Consider the following 12,781-nt stretch of genomic DNA (forward strand, 5'->3'; position numbering starts at 1 on the left):
CTCCTGCCCCACTGCAGTGAGACCCTAGAGTGAGAATATAAAGTTAGGGGGGGTGGGGGCACAGCCCTTCCACATTAGGGGATGTAGCCCCCACATAATTGCAGTGTATTCACTATTATATACTTGTGTATGCATTAAAAATACATTAAAACATATAATGTCAGCAACAACTAGTTGAAAAATGTGGGGGGCTATGTCCCCCACACCCCCCCTAATTTTCTATTCTCACTCCAGGGTCACACTGCAGTGGGGCAGGGGCTATATTCCATTTTCGACCAAATGGAATTCAACCAACTGAGCTTTCAGTGAAGTGGGCTGCCTGAAATATTTTTCAACCAAATGTAATTCGACCAAAAGCAGTAGAGCCATCTAATATATATATATATATATACACACACACACACACACACACATATATATATATATATACATATACATATATATATATATATATATATATATATATATATATATATACACACACACACACACACACACACACACATATATATATATATATATATATATTTTACTGTGAAACACAAAAGAAAGTGAACATTCAATTCAGAACAGAGGCTGAAAGACTGTTAAAGATTATGTAATACAAAACGTTGGTAAAGAAGTTAAACATATTTCAAAAGCTTTAGATAATAGGGGATTATGGACTGGGATTTGGAATTGCAACATTGTATCAAATATAGAAAAAAATTAAATCATTCATATTCCTGGTATAATGTAAAAGGAAATAGAGCTGTTGTAAGATAATTGGTGCAACCAAAACATGCCTTTTTGCGGAAAAAAAGTCATTTTCTGAATAATTATGATGAAAAGATTTTTTTTTATGCAGGATGTATACGCATGACACAAGACAATGTGAAATAAAATGTTATAAATATAAGCAAACAGGACATTCAGGGGAAGATTGTGATAGAAAAAAAAACAAGAAGAGAAGCTGTGTGGGCAAGAAAATATAAATGAAAATGAAAAGGGTAAGGAATTAAAATTACAAGAAGGAGAACAGACTAAATATGTAACAACACCCAATGAAACACAAGAGCTAGTAATAAAGAAAAGTAAAGATGGGGAATTAGAAACTGAATCAGATATTAGTGATGTGAAGGACATTTACTGGAAAATGCTTAAAAAGAAAACTTCTGTTGGAAAAAGAGTGAAGGATAGGAAAATAAACTTTCAAGATTTAGGATTAAAAGCTAAAAAGAAAGGAAAAAGATAATCTATACAATTTCATACAGATTAAAGAGAAGATAAACAAATCTTAACATTCCGACAGTTAATGTGAATAGTGTAAGAAAGTTTAGTAAAAAGTTTAGGAGTACTGGAATGTTATAATAAATGTGAGGTAGATATTATAGTATTAGAAGGTGCCAGAGATTTAACAAAGGAAAAATGATTGCAAACAGAGAACTTATGGAAAGGAGCTATAATTTAGAATTTAGGGAAAGAAACTTGTTCAGGAAAGAAGTGCTTTATAATACAGGAATTTTAATATTGTATTTTACTTTGGTAAGGTTTGGATGATTACTTGTAGTTGATTTAAGATAGGAAAATAAAGTTCATAGACTTGTAGCAATATATGCACATGTAATATAGAAACAGAGAATTATTTAAATAAATATTTGACTATACTATAGTTAATATGAGTATTACAATTACAGGAGATTTAAATTGCAATTTAAGGGATAGAAGGAAAAAGGACAGAAAAGATAAAAACATAATGAGAGAGATTATGAAATGTGGAAGTTTAGTTTTAGGGAACATAAATACAAGTATGCATAGAAGAAGAAATATTAAGTCACACAATAATTATTTTTAGTCTCTAGAGGTATAAATATAGTAATAGAATAAGCAGCACAGTTTTTTCAGACAATATGGCAACATGGATAGAAATTGAATTAAAGAGCATACAAAAACTGGTAAAGGGGTTAAAATGATAAATGAGAAAGTGTGGAATGAAAAGGGACAAGGAAATATATGCACATTACAGAAAGAACATATGACTATGAGGATTTGTTAATAATTGGATAGAATGGTGGTATATCTTTAAAGAAAAATATAAACTGGATTAATTAAATTGGAAATGTGGATTAAGACAAAAGAAAAGCAAGAACATAGGTTACAGAGTAATGTACTAGAAAGTCTAGAAAAAGGTGAATGTATATTATAGAATAAAAGAAGAGATATATACAACAAATTAAGAAAAACATAAAAAAGAATTATTCTACAAAAATATTTCTTGCAAGTTAAAAAGGAAGAGGTGTCTCCTTATTTAAATAAAATACTAAAAGAATAAAGCAGTATGATGAAGAAAATGAAAAACAAAAATAAGGTAGTGGTAAAACAACAAAGTAAAATTATGGAAATTTACAGTACATGTTAAAGAAATGGTAAAAATAAAGTATTAAGAAATGACAATGTTTGGAATGCAAAGACATTCATAGAGGAAATTAAGATATAGATAAAAATATTACAATTGTAGAATTAGATATGGTAATAAAGAAAGTGGATATTAATCCAGCAACAGGATTAGATGATATAGGATATTTACTGTGTAAAAATTTGAAATTATGGTAAAAATTCTGATAGGTATATTTAATAAATGGTTAAAATAGCATTGGTTATACTGAAATATGTAGTGGTATTGTAAAATTCATATGGAAGAAAGGAGAGAAGGCTGATATAACTAATTGGAGGTCAGTAGTTTTAAATAATATTGACTAAAAGGTATTTATGAAAATAATACAAATAAAAACAGAAAATAAGATACATAAACTGTTAGAGGATAGCATGCATGATATTAAATGAAAAGGATGTCAGGAAATCTCACTGATCAGTAGAGAAATAATAGATAATATCCAAAAAGAAAATAAAGTAGCAAACTATTGATGTGGGGACATAAAGCATCTTATATAATAAATCATGATATATTATCATGACATATTATGGAAAATAATGAAAAATATAATTTTAGTGAGTAGATACAGAATGTGATTAAGTGAAGAGATAGAGATGAATGGGGTTTAAAACAAGGTTGTCCAATGAGTAGTATTTTACTTGTGATAGTTATGAATTACATAGTTAAAAAATAAATGAAATGAAAAAAAGCACAGTATATCCAGTTATTATGTCTTATGCTGATGATACTATGCTAAGGAAAGCTAAATGATGAAACAAGTAGTTACTAATGTAAATAATTTACAAGATATAGGACTATCAGTGAATAAAGAATAACAAAGGATTTTGTTCAAAGGAGGAGTTGAAAGGAATTAAGTCTGGATTAAAAGAAATATCTGTATTAGAAATAAAATTTGGTACATGAAAATATTACAAGAGCTAAGTAATATTAGTAATGTATGGCGTAAATATGGACTATGATATAGGAAAAAGGCATATTTAATAAATTCTACATGGATTAATAAATTCTATATGGATGAGTCCAACAGCATGTATTGCTAGTGTATATATGATGCCAAAAGATTTGGAAAAACAATTTGAGTATATTTAGATCTATTCAGGAGGAGAGGAGTGTTGTATATGAATATAGATGAAGGTGGTTTGGGGTTATTGAATCCCATACTGTATGCTGCATCACTGAATTTGTACAGGGTGATAATATAGATAAATGGAAAAGAAAATAACTTAGTAACAAAAATATTTAAGATAAAATATGCTAACAGGTGGAATTTGATGAAATTGATTAAAAAAGAATGGAGAAAAGGAAAAAATGCATCAAGAAAAAATAAAAATGCGGAAGTTAAATATAGACAAAAAAGTGGAAGAACAGAATGAGAGAACATTATTTTATAAATCCATGGAAGTATTTTATGGAAGAAAAAATAAATGCTATAAAACAAAGAAATAAATGGTATATGAAGAATATGGAATGTCAGGATTTTACAAATAGACTACCAGTTAAGGGAAACTTGCCCTATAGAAAGGTAAAGGAGATGGTATGCACTTTTTGTGGTGAAACAGGAACTCCAGAGCATGTCTTTTTGACATGTAGAAGAGTAAGAAAACTATGAGAAAATTAATGGAGAAAAATGTAGAAAAATATTTTGAATTAAATACAAAATCATGAACAGTTAAATAGGAATATGATTAAGCATGGATTTTACAAGGATGTAAGTAAAGAATATGTTAAAAGTTTAGATAAAAAATTGTTTTGTATTATAGTGACTATTTGGAATGAAAGACTAAATGAGACTATGTTTAATCGTAACTGGGTAATACCAAGTACATTATGAAAAATTAAGTGGTGGTTATGGAAAAAGAAGTGGGGGTCTGAATGGGAATTGTGAGAATATGAAGTTATGAAAATCTGATAAATATCTTTGTAAATATGTGAATATATTAACTTGTAAATATTTATGTGTACATAGTTGTATATAATAAAGGACCCCTACTCTTTTCAGTTGGTGCCATGGGATCTTTTACATACAGCTGAGTTACCACCAAAAGAAGCAGATGAGGCATTGGTTTAATATTTCATCCAAAGAACAACACACTTAGGAGTAGAGCACCCCCATTATGCTGCACTGCAATGTCAGCAATCAATCTACCTGATGTGGAATAGAACCCACAGCCTTCTGCACCAAATGTGTGTGTGCTACCTGTTGGACCACTGACACTGACTACAGAAAAATGAAGGGCTCTTTCTAGATGCAGTGTGAGCTATCCAGGGAGCATGTCCACCATAGCATGGTTAGGATCTATGAAGTCCTCTGCACAGCAAAGTGCAATAATAATAATTATCGTTACAAATAATAGTATATGTTTCATCATCACATGCGTCTTGTACAGTGTTGGTACAAAGTACATGGATTATTATCATCATTACTATACGAGCATTATTATTATCATCAAATGATGCTTGGCCCTTCTTCTGGAGTACACTCCTCTACCAGGTTGCAGAAAATTTGAAGAGGATAACATGTATTCACAGCACTCCTATAGCCAGGAGCACTTTTTAATGGACAGTTAAGACCAAATATTACTATTCATAGATCCCCACTGAACCATATTCTTCATCTGTCTGGCTCCTAGGTAACACTGACATGTCCCTACAATTATTCAGTGCTACAGTATTTTTTTAAATAGCACTGTATTTCCTTTGGAATGCAATGATAGAACAGATTTGTTGACAAGCCTTAGATTTGTAGCCTCAGGGATCTCATAATCAACAGTGTGAGTCATTACATTCCTTTTAAGAAAAATATCCCATCCTGGGCTACAAAAAGTTCATATAGTCTTAAACCCTTAATAACCAACCAGAAATACAAGAATGTGTGTTTGACATTTTTCTGGCTGGTGCTGTCTAAATAAGCAAGTATGGCTCAATGCATTGTTTTCATGATTGGTCCTTTTAACAGCTTCTTCTGGCATATCTGTGTATGCTGCGATGCTCTAGAGTACTGCTGTGATACAATCTGCAGTGGGAGATAGGAAAACAAGCTTAGAGATGGGACTAATACAGTGTCTTTAGTCATAATCACTCAGCAGCCTTGTTTTAGAAGCAGTACCCATTAACCTGTTTTTAAAAGGCTGATAACAATAGAAAACAACCACGTACCACATGCTTTTCAGTAGAGGATATATGTTGAACTATACCACACTGCTACCACTGCTGCTACTACCACTACCATGTCCAAAAAGAAGGGGGAAAAAGAAAAGCTTACATATATGAATTCTAGTAACATATCAGTAGCCATGCAATCATCATATGAGCAACCTCAGGACAGCAGTAAATGCCCATGTGCAGGCTCTATACTTGCTATCTAAGGATAAGGTCTAAGAACTTAAGATCAAATACAAAACTTAGATCTCTTGAAAAAATGATGATATTTTTTGGCAGTAGGATCAGAGGCACTGAGTGCTTGAAAAGCAATCACAGACTAATGTTTTTGGCACTTTATTCTGCAAACTACATGTTACACAGTGAGAGCTGCAATGTAAATGCTTAAGGTATCAAAGGATCCAATTTTATCTGACTTATTTTCTCATGAATAATACTTTGTTATATCTACCTACTGATCACCTAGCTGGTATAAGAAAATCAGTACAAGAAACACTAAGAAGTGGAAAATGGGACACTTGTGTTTATTGTTTGCCACCTGGCCAGCCAACCAACCCAAAAATTTTGGAAGAAACTTAAAAAAAAACAAAAAAAAACAAATTATGAACTCTTAGGCTGGGATTCAGTAAGGTGCAGCAAGATGGGAAAGCCATAGCACAGGTGTTTTTCTTATCTCAGTAAGCTTTTCTGATTTACAGACCGATTTACCGGAGATGTTTTCTCATCATGAGGGCTTCAGCACAAAGAGCAGTCTTAGGCAGAGATGCATAACTGGCTAATGCTAAATAGCCTTGTTTGATTCCCCCCACAGATGTACGCAGCTTCTGATTTGCTTGGCCTAGTGATGCAGGCAACTGCTTGGCAATTTTATTCTAGGAGGAAAAGGTAACTGCTGTAAAAACACAGCCGTCACCCATTCACTCCTGTGGGAGTACTAGTGATACAGGTAAAGTCATGGAAGGTAGGGAGGTGTTAATGTGTGCATGTGGGGATATGCTTGTACATATCTGTAGGGGCATGAGTAAAATTGCCTGAATATATATGTGTGTATGCAAGTGCACACACCTGGGTGGTTTCAATAGAGGAATCAGGTAGGGAATCGAGCGGCTGTGTGGACATTGTGGAAACGTATATAGGAATGTCTGGGTGGGTGGGTATGTGCATGGATTTCTGCGTGCTTGTATGTGTGTGTGTGTGTGTGTGTGTGTGTGTGTGTGTGTGTGTGTGTGTGTATGTGCGCAGGCATGCACATATGTAGAGGGTTACCTTTGGTAATGCAGGGCATGGGCCACTAGGAACAATGCTTGCACAGTCAGGCTGGACAGAGCTAGTGCCCTTATAATGTGGTCTTTCTCACTGCAGTAATACCAGTCTCTGAATCATAATGTATTGCCATTATGCTGATCAACCCTTGCTAAGCAATTAGCATGAGTGCTGAACATTATTCCTGAATCCTAGAATCAGTTAGACAATTGATCTCCCATATTCTAAAATTTAAATAACCATACACTTACGTTTGCTCTGATCTAATTGCCAAGTTTTGTAAAACCACCTGTTGCTTTATACTTCCCAGTCTCTCTTTACATTTACATTGAAAAATACATTTTCCATAATTTTAAACAATTTATTAACATATAATGACAATACATTGCTCTTCAAACCTTTTCATAAAGATACACATCACAACTCAGTTATTTCACCCATTAATCAGACATCCACTAATCAATTATTTTACCTATTAATCATACATCACAAATCAATTACACCCATTAATCATACATCACAAATCAATTATACCCATTTATCATACATTATAAATCAATCATTACACCTATTAATCACTACCAGACAATGTTCTTTGTTTTACAATAACATAGCAGAACTATTTTACTATAGTATCAAGCTCCTTAAAGTGAAAACACTACTGTTACTATATTTATAAAGTCACACATACATTTTGGAAACAGACCAAAATAAAGTTAAAGAAACTTGATAAATTACTTAATTATCTTAAATGTTGTATTAGCAACCCTCTAGACCACAGAGCCTCACAACAGAACCATTTATTTTGGCTACATGTTCTTCTAATTAAATAAAACTATTAATTTCAAGTTTCCATCTTAAGATTGCTGGGGTTGCTATACTGTTTCTACGTATAATAAGTAGTTTTTGAGCACTTAGCTATACTAAGAAAATACATATTTAACAGCAAAATTATGCTAGTATTCCACTTTTACACTTCTGAGAATATCATTCTGTAATGATATGAACTCAGATAAAATGCAAGTAAATTAAAAAGATACACAAACATTCCCTTCTATCTGAGCATCAAAGGTTCCCCAGCATCTATAAATCAGAGTTAGGCATTACCTCCTAGATGGTTTATAAAAAGAAAATGTAAGGATCTTTATGTATAAAACTTAGAGATGCATTGAGATGTCATAAAATTAATTTGTAGTAGAAAGTTTTCTCTGTTTAAGAGGATGAATTCCTATAATCTGAACTCTCAGCTAGATCAAAACTTACAAAATTAACTGTTAAATTACATTTAATATCTAAGACAGCATAGACATATTATGTAACATCAACAAATTATCACATAAAGCCAAATATATTAATCCTAACAGGTCCAGTAACCATTTTCTTAGATTGCCTCATTTTAAAATGTAAAAATTCTTCACATTTCTGCATAATGGATGTGTATATGGCCAATGAGGGCATCAAAAAGCTCAGCAACATCGCCCAGTATTAGTGGGAAACTTACAACATCCACCATTAAGAAGATTATCTCGCCTATCACAGTTGAAAAAAAATATGATTGTCCATCCAATCAAAGAAGCAGGGTAGTAAAGGGTTCCGGAAAGTATAGACCCAGTGGTTTTAAAAATGTATGCAAGCACTCTGCTTGACATATAAGGGCAACCTATTCCATGCACTGGGTCTATACGTTCCAGAATCTATTACTACTCTGCCTCTTTTTCAATTCTGCTGCAAAGTAAACTGACATTTCTTGGTTGCTTAATAGACCTAGTCAGTAGTATAGCACTCTGAAAATAGTTCATGTAACTAGAAAATATTGTCCTGAAACCTTACATGATGTGTAAATAGCGACTGCTTCCTTATACCTCTTTTGGTGATCATGTTCTTTAATGACAAATACAGTAGGAAACTGTAAGTAGGTATTTCTATTTCTTGCAACAGAAATGGAAAGGAGGACTCAACCAAACAGCCATACAAACCAAAAACTGGACCTGAGAAGTATTTCAAAATATGTCATATCCAATCATCTTTTCTCTCTACAAGTACACACACATTTTGATTATAATGAAGCTTTGTCTGCTTGCCAGATAAACAGTGAATGAAAGTGTTTTGAAATAAAGGGTTAAAGAAATGTTTTTAAATAAATATAAACTTGAGGGAGTGTCATACTTTTAACAGCAGTCACTCTCACCACAGAAGGGGCAAATACCAATAGATATTTAACATTTTCACATATTTATGGATTTAATTATATATTTTTAATTATTCTTAGCACACTTACCAATACATATTCTGAAAGGTTTAATGTTGTTGAGCTATTAGCAATATGAGAGGGTGGCCTAATGGTTAAGGTGGTTGCCTTACAAACACAAGGTGCATGGTTTGAGTCTCACAAGGGATAATTGGCTAGGCTTAAAATGGCTCACAAGAGCAGTTAGCTTAGTACTAATCTATGAACCTATATAAGTATTCTCTCTGTCTAACTATGCCAGGATTTAGTGTACACAACAATAATAAATATGGTGGCACAAATCTTCCCATTTGGGCGTCCTAATAAATTTTTGAAAAGATAACTACATTTTAATAGCATTTTTTTTACGTTTTATTTAAATCTAGTAAAGTAAATATATATTACTACTAATAATAAATGTATGTTAACAACCATGAGATGGGTAACGTCAATCTATAACAAAATGGGATAGGTTATCTCAAGCACAAAAACGGGAAATTAGCTAAGCTTAAAATTATTTTGAACAACTTCAAAACATCTAGAAATATCAGTAAATCTAGATTCTTAGATTTCCTCTTAATTAAACTGTAAAATTTATGAGTGCACCTCCCACACCCCTTGCAAATTATAAATACCAACTCTAAGAACATACTACTGTGTGGAAATGGATAATTCCCATTTGAAGCAGTTCTCTGTAGATCGCAGTACAGTGAGGGTAGGGGACTTTACCTGTTTCTCCACTGTAGCGCAATTTCAGGGTTGGTATATATAACTTGCAGAAGGTGTAAGGGATGCAGCCCCCCCACACACACACACATAGATGTGCAGGGAGGCTTGCCCCCTGCAAAAACATAGATTGTTTTTTTGCTTTTATTTCAACTATATGAATTTAGAGTTTCCAAAAACGTCATATAAACTCTAACATATATGCATTGGCTGTGTGGGCGTGATCGATGAACTGAGCCACAGGGGAAAATGCTCAAGATGGAGTCCTTTGTCCCCAGTGCACTTCCTGTTAACTTCATTGTGTTGATACACTTTCTTTTATATTTGTCTTTAGTGACAGCTAGACAACCAGGAGGTCATTTCCCCTCCTATGGTCAGACAGAAGAAAGTAAGTGCAAGCCTTATAATGCATGTCTTAACGATCAGTCGATTTGCTTACTGTAGTTGCTAATGGAACTGATCTCATTGTCTTGTCATGGATTTGTGTGCCATTATTACTTGAGTAACAGTTTAATCACAAGTCTGTACCTTAATCAGCCAGCAGACAACCTAATCAGTCATTTCTGTAAACAGGAAAGCCTCTTTTTGTGTTATTTCAGATATTGATATTCACAGCACTTTCACTAGTACTTTGGCTTTTTGCATGGCAAATTAATAAGGAAGTTAAGTATTTTGAAGCGGCATTAAAGAGATAGGGATAATTACCTCTCTGTTTTAATAATAATGAAATCAAGAGAGTCAACCCATAGAAAAAGGGATGTGAAAGTTGGCATACCATTTTCATTTGAGATGTAATAGGGGAACATATATCCAAGGTTTACAGAAGAGAGCTTTCATACTCTCAGAGATGATGAATTTGTAAAAAGGTACTATGCTGGCTATGAGACAGGCTAGTGCACAGCTCAGAATGAGCATGCCAGTGGCTCAAGATGGGGCTACTATGTAGTAAGGCAAAAAACATTTAGAGCCTATTTATAGGTTCCCTCTTCAAATTCTTTATTGGAATGTAAACTGATTATTTTCAAAATTACAAGCGTGCTGACCTGTTCATGGGTGAAGTAAATGGTACTCCTGACACATAGTGATGTTATTTCCCAAGAAGTTCTGAAAAACCTGATATTCTAGGTTGATAGGAAGCACTCGGTAATCAACATACAGAAATGGACAGTCATGTACTTCAGAAGTAGATGTCTAAGGAGAGACTGAAAACCAGGGTAGGCAAATTTTGATAAGCTGTCAGAAAAGAAAACATATGTCGTTCTTAACAGGCATAGTAAATATCATAGTACACTATGTGAAAGCAGGAGCTAAAGTGAAGAGAATGCTTATGTGTACTACCATGGTTGTACATTCAGAGAACACTACAGCCATATTACACCCATATAAAGAGGTGGAGATGCCTCAATTAAGACTCCAGTAGCCATCCCTGTAGACAGTACTTCAGGAGACACAGCACACAAGTGAATACATTTTTTCACTTAGTGAAATTTACTAGTTGATAACCAGGTAGACTGGTCCAGATACTCTCTGATTGTTATATGCAGAGTGAAAAGAAAATACAGGAAGTTCATATTAAAGTTTTGGGAGAAGGAAGTTGTTGGCCACAGCTTTATGGACAATAGGAGATAGAAGATTTGAAATTTCAAAGCAGAGTTTTGTTCAGACGGTTTTATTTATGATATCATCATTATGGAAAGTAAAAGACAGAGGGTTACTTGTAATGTTTCGAAAGTGAAAAGATATATGTAGAGAGGAAAAAACATTACATATTTTTTCCTGTGGTTAATCAGAAGCTCATTCTGTGCAGACAACTGACAGATCAGATGATGACTGCTGAAGTGGAGATTGAAGGATGGTAGGACATATCTTTACTTGGAGTAGTAAGACATCATCTGAAGGGCAAGTGCTGTTAAGTCTTCTGGAATGTTATTAATGAATAAAGAAAACAGTAGGAAGAGGCCTAAAATGGAGCCTTGAGATACTCTAGTATTAAGGGTGCTGATGGTAGACAGCTTGTTGGTGGAATACACTTGGAAAGTCCTGTTGCCACGGTAGCTATGGAATCAGATAATGAAATTATTACCAAAGCTGATTTTTTTTTTACTTTAGCAAGTAGTTATTTATAGTTGTCACTTTCGAAGGCATGAGTCATGTCTAGAAAGGTGCCAGCGGTGATGAGACCACCATTAAATTTGCTACAGAGAGGGTCATTTGCTGATAAAATGGCAGTAGTGCTAAAGCCATTTCTGAAGCCATGCTGCAAGTCAGAGAGAAGCCCATAAAGTATTAATATGTTTAAGAAGTTGTTTTAGAATTAGCTAAGGATTAGTCAAAGGAAGAAAACCTGGTTAGCATGTATACATACACACAAGGAGTCCTCAAGGACAGATGGCAAGGTTAGAAATAAGAAGGAAGGAAAGCAGAGAGAAAATATAGAAAATTACAGGTGGAAGAAGCCATTTTCAGGAAAAGCATGAACATATTTTACTTTACAAGGGCAGTCCTACTGGTTGGCAAAATCACTTTCTTCAAAACAGTGTCAAAAGAACAAGCAGCATAATGGAAACCATTGTAGAAGAAATGTACAATACTGCCTCTAGCAATAAGGCAAATTAATTAGCTTACATTAGCACTGACTGCATTCCAAATCATGTGTGACTGAGCTAATGCACAATATGGAGAAATGTGATGAATCCTATGAAAAACATATGCTGGTAAGGTAGTGTGCATGATACTTATACTGATACAGATGCACATATATTATATACACATAGATAGAGATACAGTTATGTATCCATACATGTATATCTATGGGAACGCTACAAAATCCTGAAACCCAAAATCTTGATAGTTCAAAATACTGAAAACTCAAAATACTGAATCTCATAATACTGAAGACACACAGGATACCAAACACTTACTATATTCCAGCACAAGTACATACAGAAACAAATAAAAGACAAACCATATTA

The 12,781-nt window shown here is 33.6% G+C and overlaps 1 protein-coding gene across 1 annotated transcript in view; it reads right to left on the reverse strand.

Moving 5' to 3' along the window:
* ADAMTS15 (ADAM metallopeptidase with thrombospondin type 1 motif 15) overlaps positions 1-12,781 on the reverse strand; it is a 159,849-nt gene that overhangs the window by 79,870 nt on the left and 67,198 nt on the right. The window lies entirely within an intron of this gene.

This window comes from Protopterus annectens, chromosome 8.part0, assembly GCF_019279795.1.
Source record: "Protopterus annectens isolate FY-2018-M chromosome 8.part0, PAN1.0, whole genome shotgun sequence".
NCBI lineage: Eukaryota > Metazoa > Chordata > Ceratodontiformes > Protopteridae > Protopterus > Protopterus annectens.